Source organism: Oncorhynchus mykiss, chromosome 4 (assembly GCF_013265735.2).
Source record: "Oncorhynchus mykiss isolate Arlee chromosome 4, USDA_OmykA_1.1, whole genome shotgun sequence".
NCBI classification, from domain to species: Eukaryota; Metazoa; Chordata; class Actinopteri; order Salmoniformes; family Salmonidae; genus Oncorhynchus; species Oncorhynchus mykiss.
In genome coordinates this window covers 8,986,579-8,997,403 of record NC_048568.1, presented here as the reverse complement: position 1 = coordinate 8,997,403, position 10,825 = coordinate 8,986,579, and positions in this window count along the sequence as shown.

Genomic DNA, 10,825 nt, shown 5'->3' with positions numbered 1-10,825 from the left:
ATGGCTCTGAGAAGGAGATTTTGTTTAACAAGTAATGTATTCTTTTTCTTAAAAAGGTAGGGGTCAAAGATCATACCCACCACACATTCTAACCTCTGACCACCGCCAATAGCAGGGGAGGTTAGTATGTCTTGGGAGTATGATCTTTGACCCTCACTATTCACGATGTATTCAGGATTATTCGTAATCATGGTAGCATCCACATTAATGTAGAAGTGTTTAGAAACATATTATATTCTTATTTTATTTTGAATTACTCAAATGACACAATACATTATTTACCTTTAATTTCTATAATTTGAAACGCACCCCAAATGAACTTCAAATGCAGCCAACATGTTTGTAGAGTCACAAGCTTGATGTAGCTATTGTGTGCTAGGAATATGGGACCAACTACTACACTTTTGATTACTTTATATATTTAGGGGTTTCAATCATTTTGACCACTACCTTTTTGAAACAAAAAATATTACGTTGTAAAAACAAAATCTCATTCTCTGAGCAATTTCATTGGGTGAGATCTGCTGACTGAGACAGCTGTGGCACATGGTTTACATCATTTTCATGCTCATCAAACCATTCAGTCACCACCCGTACCCTGTGGATTGGGGAATTGTCATCCTATGGGAGGCATAGCCATGGCAGCCAAAATACTGGCCATCCCAGCATTTTTATAAACCACCCTAAGCATAATGGGATGTTAACTGCTTAATTAAGTCAGGAACTATATCTGTTTGGTAGCACCTGCATTCAATATACTTTGTATCCCTCATTTACTCAAGTGTTTCTATTATTTTGTCAGTTACCTGTATATTTATGTAGACAAAGTTCCCGGAGGAAAGACCACACGCAAAGCATTCTCAACCCCTCCCTTTATTACCTGCACTTACAATGTATTCACACCCCAAGACTTTTTCAACATCTTGTTGTGTTACAGCCTGAATTTAAAATGGATTAAAATTGAGATTTTGTGCCACTGATCTACACATAAAATACCCCACAAAATCAAACTTCTTATGGCTGCAGGGGCAGTATTGAGTAGCTTGGATGAAAGGTGCCAATATCAAACGGCCTGCTCCTCAGTCATAGTTGCTAATATTTGCACATTATTAGTAGTATTGGATAGAAAACACTCTGAAGTTTCTAAAGCTGTTTGAATTATGTCTGTGAGTATGACAGAACTCATATAGCAGGCAAAAACCTGAGATATTCCTCTTCCTGTTTTTTTTCTGGAGGTGGCAGATTTTCAACCAAGGTCTCATTGAAATTACAGCGAGATATGGATGAGTTTTCACGTCCTACGCCTTCCACTAGATGTCAGCAGTCAATAGAACTTTGTCTGACTCTAATGTGAAGGGGGGGCCGATTGACAGGAAATAGGAAATAGTCACCACAGCCATGAGTGGACCATGCTTTCACCAGGCGCGTTCACAGATGAAGGACCTGCGTTCCATCGCTCATCTGAAGTCATTCTAATTCACCGGTTGGAACGTTATTCAAAATATATGTAAGCAACATTCTAAAGATTGATTCAGTACATCATTTGACATGTTTCTACTGACTGTTACGGAACTTTTGGACATTTCGTCACGTTATAGTGGACGCGTGACTTTGGAATTGTTTACCAAACGCGCTAACCAATTTTCAAACAAATCAAGCATTTATTGTGGACCTGGGATTTCTAGGACTGCATTCTGATGAAGTTCATCAAAGGTAAGGAAACATTTATCATGTATTTTCTGGTTTCTGTTGACTCCAACATGGAGGCTAATTTGGCTACTGTTCTGAGCGCCTTCTCAGATTATTGCATGGGTTGCTTGACACAGCGGTTGCATTAAGGAGAGGTATATCTATAATTCCATGTGTATTATCATCTACATTTATGATGAGTATTTCTGTTGAAACGATGTGGCTATGCAAAATCACTTGATGTTTTTGGAACTAGTGGGGATCGGGATTGCAGCCATATCGGGATTGCAGCCATAACAGGTTAATTAAAAATGTAAAACTGTAAAACTCAATAAGTGTTCAACCCCCTTGTCATGGCAAGTCTAAATATGTTCAGCAGTAAAGGTTTGCTTAAAATGTCTTAGGGCTGAGATCCCGCTAACGAGATCGATATGACAACAGCCAGTGAAAGTGCAGGGCGCCAAATTCAAAACAACAGAAATCCCATAATTACAATTCCTCAAACATAGAAGTATTTCACAGCATATTTCACACCATTTTAAAGATACACTTCTTGTTAATCCCAAAACCGTGTCTGATTCAAATAAGCTTTACAGCGAAAGCACCACAAACACAAAATGTTAGGTCAGAGCTAACTCAATAAAAAACACAGCCATTATTCCAGCCAAAGAGTGGAATTACAAAAATCAGAAATATAGATAAAATGAATCACTAACTTTTGATGAAATTCATCAGATGACACTCATAGGACTTCATGTTACACAATGCATATATGTTTTGTTCGATAAAGTTCATATTTATATCAAAATATCTCAGTATACATTGGGCGCGTTATGTTCAGTAGTTCCAAAAACATCCGGTGATTTTGCAGAGAGCCACATCAATTTACAAAAATACTCATTATAAATGTTGATGAAAATACAAGTGTTATGCATGGAACTTTAGATACACTTCTCCTTAACTTCTTCGATATAAGGGGCGCTCTTTTAATTTTTGGATAAAAAAACATTCCCGTTTTTAACAAGATATTTTGTCACGAAAAGATGCTTGACTATGCATATAATTGACAGCTTTGGAAAGAAAACACTCTGACGTTTCCAAAACTCCAAAGATATTATCTGTGAGTGCCACAGAACTGATGCTACAGGCGAAACCAAGATGAAATTTCAAACAGGAAATGTCCCAGATTTTGAAGGCGCTGTGTTCCAATGTCTCCTTTTATGGCTGTGAATGCGCAAGGAATGAGCCTACACTTTCTGAAGTTTTCCCTAGGTGTCTGCAGCATTGTGACGTATTTGTAGGCATATCATTGGAAGATTGACCATAAGGAGACTACATTTACCAGGTGCTCGCTTGGTGTCCTCCGTTACAATTATTGCGTAATCTCCAGCTGCGTGCATTTTTCCATTTGCTTCAGAGGAGAAACCCAAATGCCACGAATGACTTATCATCGAATAGATATGTGAAAAACATCTTGAGGATTGATTCTAAACAACGTTTGCCATGTTTTTGTCGATATTATGGAGTTAATTTGGAAAAAAGTTTGCCGTTGTAATGACTGAATTTTCTGTTTTTTTTCTTAGCCAAACGTGATGAACAAAATGGAGCGATTTCTCCTACACAAATAATCTTTTTGGAAAAACTGAACATTTGTTATCTAACAGAGAGTCTCCTCATTGAAAACTTCCGAAGTTCTTCAAAAGCAAATTATTTTATTTGAATGCTTTTCTTGTTTTTGTGAAAATGTTGCCTGCTGAATGCTAGGCTTAATGCTATGCAAGCTATCAATACTTGGTTTAAAAGCATATTTTGAAAATCTGAGATGACAGTGTTGTTAACAAAAGGCTAAGCTTGTGAGCCAATATATTTATTTCATTTCATTTGCGATTTTCATGAATAGTTAACGTTGCGTTATGCTAATGAGCTTGAGGCTATGATTACGCTCCCGGATACGGGATTGCTCGACGCAAGAAGTTACCGCTGTGTTAGATTTCAAAAAAGCTTTACGGAAAAAGCAAACCATGCTATAATCTGAGTACGGCGCTCAGACACCAAACAAGACAAAAAGATATCCGCCATGTTGTGCAGTCAACATTAGTCAGAAATAGCATTATTAATATTCACTTACCTTTGATGATCTTCATCAGAATACACTACCAGGAATCCCAGTTCCACAATAAATGTTTGTTTTGCTCAATAATGTCCATTATTTATGTCCAAATACCATCCTTTTGTTAGCGAGTTTTGGAAACAAATCCAAACTCACAAAGCGCGTTCACTAGGAGCAGACTAAATGTCAAAAAGTTCTGTTACAGTCCGTAGAAACATATCAAATGATGTATAGAATCAATCTTTAGGATGTTTTTAACATAAATCTTCAATAATGTTCCAACCGGAGAATTCCTTTGTCTGTAGAATTGCGATGGAACAGAGCTCGCTCTCACGTGAACGAGCGTCACGAGCTCAAAGCATTCTGCCAGACCTCTGATTCATTCCCCTCTCATTCGGCCCCACTTCACAGTAGAAGCATCAAACTAGGTTCTAAAGACTATTGACATCTAGTGGAAGCCTTAGGAAGTGCAACATGACCAATATCCCACTGCATCTTCAATAGGGAATGAGTTGAAAAACGACCAACCTCAGATTTCCCACTTCCTGGTTGGATTTTTTCTCAGGTTTTTGCCTGCCATATGCGTTCTGCTATACTCACAGACATCATTCAAACAGTTTTGGAAACTTCAGAGTTTTCTACCCACATATACCAATAATATGCCGATATTAGCAATTGGGACTGGCAGTTTACTCTGGGCACCCCTGGGCGCCTTATTCATCCAAGCTACTCAATACTGCCCCCAGCCATACTGCCCCCAGCCATAAGTCACATTATAAGTTGCATGGACTATGTGTGCAAGAATAGTGGTTAAAATTATTTTTGAATGATCACCCTATCTCTGTACCCCACACATATAATAATTGTATGTAAGATCCCTCAGTTGAGTAGAGATTTTCAAGCACAGATTCAACCACAAAGTTTTCCAATGCCTCGCAAAAAAGGCACCTATTTTTGCGATAAACCATCCAAAGAGCAATAAAACAGACACTTAATACCCCTTTGAGCATGGTGAAGTTATTATTTACACTTTGGATGGTTTCTCAATACACCCAGTCACTACAAAGATACAGGTGTCCTTCCTAACTCAGTTGCCGGAGAGGAAGAAACCGCTCAGGGATTTCACCATGAGGCCAATGGTGATTTTAAAACAGTTATAGAGTTTAATGGCTGTGATAGGAGAAAACTGAGGATGGATCAATAACATTGTAATTACTCCATAATGATAACCTAAATAACAGAGTGAAAAGAAGTATGTCTGTACAGAATAAAAATATTCCAAAACATGCATCCTGTTTACAATGAGGCACTAAAGTAAAACTGCTAAAAATGTGGCAAAGAAATGAAAGTTTTGTACTTAGTACAAAGTATTATGTTTGGGGAAAATCCAACATAACACAGCACTGAGTACCATTCTTCATATTTTCAAGCATAGTGGTGGCTGCATTATGTTATGGATATGCTCGACCATTGGCAAGGACTTGTCACGACTCCTACCGAAGGTGGCTCCCCTTCTTGTTCAGGTGGCGCTCGGCGTCGTCACCGGCCTACTAGCTGCCACTGATCCTTTCCCCCCCCCCCCCTGTCTGTTTATTAGTTGCACCTGTGTTTAGTTAGGTTAATTGGTTGGGATTTATTTACCAGCCGGCCTGCCTGCTGGTTTGTCCGGGATTATTTTCAGTGTACGGTTGTACAGGACTGTAAGTCACGGTTGTCCATGTGTGTGTGTTTTGCTGAACTGTTTAGTTCCCCGTGTTTGTGGCATTTGTTTGGGTTGGTGTCATTTTCACCGGTGTGGTGTATTAAAAGTATCGCTACCCTGAACTCTCTGCTTGCCGCGCCTGACTTCTTCCTCCACTACACCTCAGGCATTACAGAATCCCGCACCACCTAAGAATGGAGTCAGCAGGAGCAGCTGCCAACCCCCTCCCATCGATGGAGGAACGTGTCCTCCACAACACCACCGTCCTCCATCGGATCGGATCCGCGATGGACCAGAGGATGGAGAGAATGGACCGATAGGAGAGGAGTGGCATTACTGGACTAGGGTGCTTTTGTTGTTGTTGATAAAATAGATGTAATAGTGCTAAGCACAGGCAAAATCCTGGAGGAAAATCTGGTTGTCTTTTATCCAACAGACACTGGTAGACAAATTTACCTTTCAGCAGGACAATAACCTAAAGATCAAGGGCAAATATACACTGGAATTGCTTACCAAGAGGACATTGAATGTTCCTAAGTGGCTGAGTTACATTTTTTACTTAAACTGTCTTGAAAATCTATGGCAAGACTTGAAAATGGCTGTCTAGCAATGATCAACAACCAATTTAACAGAGCTTGAAGAAGAGTTTCAAAAAGAATAATGGGCAAGCATTGTACAATCCAGATGTGCAAAGCTCTTAGAGAATAACCCAAACTCACAGCTGTAATCGCTGACTAAGGTGATTCTAACATCTAACACTCAGGGGGTTGAATACTTACACTTAATCTACAAAAGTATTGTATGTAGACACCCCTTCAAATGATTGGATTGGGCTATTTCAAACACACCCTTTGCTGACAGGTGTAGAAAATAGAGCACACAGCCATGCAATCTCCATAGACAAACATTGGTAGCAGAACGGCCTTACTGAAGAGCTCAGTGACTTTCATCATGGCGCCGTCATAGGATGTCATCTTTCCAACAAGTCAGTTTGTCACATTTCTGCCCTGCTAGAGCTTCCCCGGTGGAAATGTCTAGGTCCAACAATGGCTCAGCCGCGTAGTGGTAGGCCACACAAGCTCACCATCTGACGAACATTTCTGGGTTTAGAGGATGCCAGGAGAATGCATCTTGGTGGAGGAAGAATAATGGTCTGGGGCCATTTTCATGGTTCGGACTCTGCCCCTTAGTTTCAGTGAAGGGAAATCGTAATGCATACAATGACATTATAGACGATTCTGTGCTTCTAACTTTGTGGTAACAGTTTGTAACCATACACAAAGCAAAGTCCATACGGAAATGGTTTGTCAATGTGGAAGTACTTGACTGGCCTGCACAGAGCCCTGACCTCAACCCCATCGAACACCTTTGGGATGAATTGGAATGCTGACTGGGGGCCAGGCCTAATCGCCCAACATCAGTGCCCGACCTCACGAATGCTCTTGTGGCTGAATGGAAGCAAGTCCCCGCATCAATGTTACAACATCTAATGGAAAGCTTTCCCAGAAGACTGTTGTAGCAGCAAAGGGGGAACTAACTCCATATTATTGCCCATGATTTTGGAATGAGATATTTGATGAGCAGGTGTCCACATACTTTTGGTCATGTAGTCTATCTAATCAAGATACATTAGTGCTTCATTTTTCATTTCTCTTAAACCTTGACATTACAGAGTCATTTCTGTAGATCGTTCAAAGAAAATACATTTAAATCAATTTTAATCTTAATTTGTAACTCAACAAAATGTGGAAAACGTCAGGGGTGTGAGTACTTTCTAAAGGCACTGTTCGACAGCTAACCTGTGTGTTTGCTTCCTGCTTTACACCAAGGGTTGCATGCTTTCGTAGTTCGCTACTCTTGCCTGCCCGACAGCTTTTACTATTTCTCTTGCTATTACCAACTAGCCACTTTAAGAAGGTCATACCAAGGATCATTTAGCTATTTGATTTTGAATTTTAAGACCCCTTGAAGAATCATTGATTAACATTGTAACCCATACAATCACATTGAACAACAGATTCATTACATGGATTATTTTATTTTTATTTTATTTCACCTTTATTTAACCAGGTAGGCTAGTTGAGAACAAGTTCTCATTTGCAACTGCGACCTGGCCAAGATAAAGCATAGCAGTATGAGCAGACAACACAGAGTTACACATGGAGTAAACAATTAACAAGTCAATAACACAGTAGAAAAACAAAGGGGGGAGTCTATATACAATGTGTGCAAAAGGCATGAGGTAGGCGAATAATTACAATTTTGCAGATTAACACTGGAGTGATAAATGATCAGATGGTCATGTACAGGTAGAGATATTGGTGTGCAAAAGAGCAGAAAAAATAAATAAATAAAAACAGTATGGGGATGAGGTAGGTGAAAATGGGTGGGCTATTTACCAATAGACTATGTACAGCTGCAGCGATCGGTTAGCTGCTCAGATAGCTGATGTTTGAAGTTGGTGAGGGAGATAAAAGTCTCCAACTTCAGCGATTTTTGCAATTCGTTCCAGTCACAGGCAGCAGAGTACTGGAACGAAAGGCGGCCAAATGAGGTGTTGGCTTTAGGGATGATCAGTGAGATACACCTGCTGGAGCGCGTGCTACGGATGGGTGTTGCCATCGTGACCAGTGAGCTGAGATAAGGCGGAGCTTTACCTAGCATGGACTTGTAGATGACCTGGAGCCAGTGGGTCTGGCGACGAATATGTAGCGAGGGCCAGCCGACTAGAGCATACAAGTCGCAGTGGTGGGTGGTATAAGGTGCTTTAGTGACAAAACGGATGGCACTGTGATAGACTGCATCCAGTTTGCTGAGTAGAGTGTTGGAAGCCATTTTGTAGATGACATCGCCGAAGTCGAGGATCGGTAGGATAGTCAGTTTTACTAGGGTAAGCTTGGCGGCGTGAGTGAAGGAGGCTTTGTTGCGGAATAGAAAGCCGACTCTTGATTTGATTTTCGATTGGAGATGTTTGATATGAGTCTGGAAGGAGAGTTTGCAGTCTAGCCAGACACCTAGGTACTTATAGATGTCCACATATTCTAGGTCGGAACCATCCAGGGTGGTGATGCTAGGCGGGGATGCGGGTGCAGGCAGCGATCGGTTGAAAAGCATGCATTTGGTTTTACTAGCGTTTAAGAGCAGTCGGAGGCCACGGAAGGAGTGTTGTATGGCATTGAAGCTTGTTTGGAGGTTAGATAGCACAGTGTCCAATGACGGGCCGAAAGTATATAGAATGGTGTCGTCTGCGTAGAGGTGGATCAGGGAATCGCCCGCAGCAAGAGCAACATCATTGATGTATACAGAGAAAAGAGTCGGCCCGAGAATTGAACCCTGTGGCACCCCCATAGAGACTGCCAGAGGACCGGACAGCATGCCCTCAGATTTGACACACTGAACTCTGTCTGCAAAGTAATTGGTGAACCAGGCAAGGCAGTCATCCGAAAAACCGAGGCTACTGAGTCTGCCGATAAGAATATGGTGATTGACAGAGTCGAAAGCCTTGGCAAGGTCGATGAAGACGGCTGCACAGTACTGTCTTTTATCAATGGCGGTTATGATATCGTTTAGTACCTTGAGTGTGGCTGAGGTGCACCCGTGACCGGCTCGGAAACCAGATTGCACAGCGGAGAAGGTACAGTGGGATTCGAGATGGTCAGTGACCTGTTTGTTGACTTGGCTTTCGAAGACCTTAGATAGGCAGGGCAGGATGGATATAGGTCTGTAACAGTTTGGGTCCAGGGTGTCTCCCCCTTTGAAGAGGGGGATAACTGCGGCAGCTTTCCAATCCTTGGGGATCTCAGACGATATGAAAGAGAGGTTGAACAGGCTGGTAATAGGGGTTGCGACAATGGTGGCGGATAGTTTCAGAAATAGAGGGTCCAGATTGTCAAGCCCAGCTGATTTGTACGGGTCCAGGTTTTGCAGCTCTTTCAGAACATCTGCTATCTGGATTTGGGTAAAGGAGAACCTGGAGAGGCTTGGGCGAGGAGCAGCGGGGGGGGCGGGGCTGTTGGCCGAGGTTGAAGTAGCCAGGCGGAAGGCATGGCCAGCCGTTGAGAAATGCTCATTGAAGTTTTCGATAATCATGGATTTATCGTTGGTGACCGTGTTACCTAGCCTCAGTGCAGTGGGCAGCTGGGAGGAGGTGCTCTTGTTCTCCATTGACTTCACAGTGTCCCATAACTTTTTGGAGTTGGAGCTACAGGATGCAAACTTCTGCCTGAAGAAGCTGGCCTTAGCTTTCCTGACTGACTGCGTGTATTGGTTCCGGACTTCCCTGAACAGTTGCATATCACGGGGACTATTCGATGCTATTGCAGTCCGCCACAGGATGTTTTTGTGCTGGTCGAGGGCAGTCAGGTCTGGGGTGAACCAAGGGCTGTATCTGTTCTTAGTTCTGCATTTTTTGAACGGAGCATGCTTATCTAAAATGGTGAGGAAGTTACTTTTAAAGAATGACCAGGCATCCTCAACTGACGGGATGAGGTCAATGTCCTTCCAGGATACCCGGGCCAGGTCGATTAGGAAGGCCTGCTCACAGAAGTGTTTTAGGGAGCGTTTGACAGTGATGAGGGGTGGTCGTTTGACTGCGGCTCCGTAGCGGATACAGGCAATGAGGCAGTGATCGCTGAGATCCTGGTTGAAGACAGCGGAGGTGTATTTGGAGGGCCAGTTGGTCAGGATGACGTCTATGAGGGTGCCCTTGTTTACAGAGTTAGGGTTGTACCTGGTGGGTTCCTTGATGATTTGTGTGAGATTGAGGGCATCTAGCTTAGTTTGTAGGACTGCCGGGGTGTTAAGCATATCCCAGTTTAGGTCACCTAACAGAACAAACTCTGAAGCTATATGGGGGGCGATCAATTCACAAATGGTGTCCAGGGCACAGCTGGGAGCTGAGGGAGGTCGGTAGCAGGCGGCAACAGTGAGAGACTTATTTCTGGAGAGAGTAATTTTCAAAATTAGTAGTTCGAACTGTTTGGGTATGGACCTGGAAAGTATGACATTACTTTGCAGGCTATCTCTGCAGTAGACTGCAACTCCTCCCCCTTTGGCAGTTCTATCTTGACGGAATATGTTATAGTTGGGTATGGAAATCTCTGAATTTTTGGTCCCCCCAAAGATTTAAGAAAGATCTGGATTTTGTATTTATTTATATGTATTTTAACTCTCATTTTTGGCACAAAACAATCTCCTTATATACTTCCATTAATTTTGTTAACTGGTACCGGGGGACCTTCAGATGAGTCTTGTGGATGTCCTCCAGGATACCCTTTACAGCGTTCAGCCAGACCGAGAACGACCAACTTCAAGATCCGAGAATC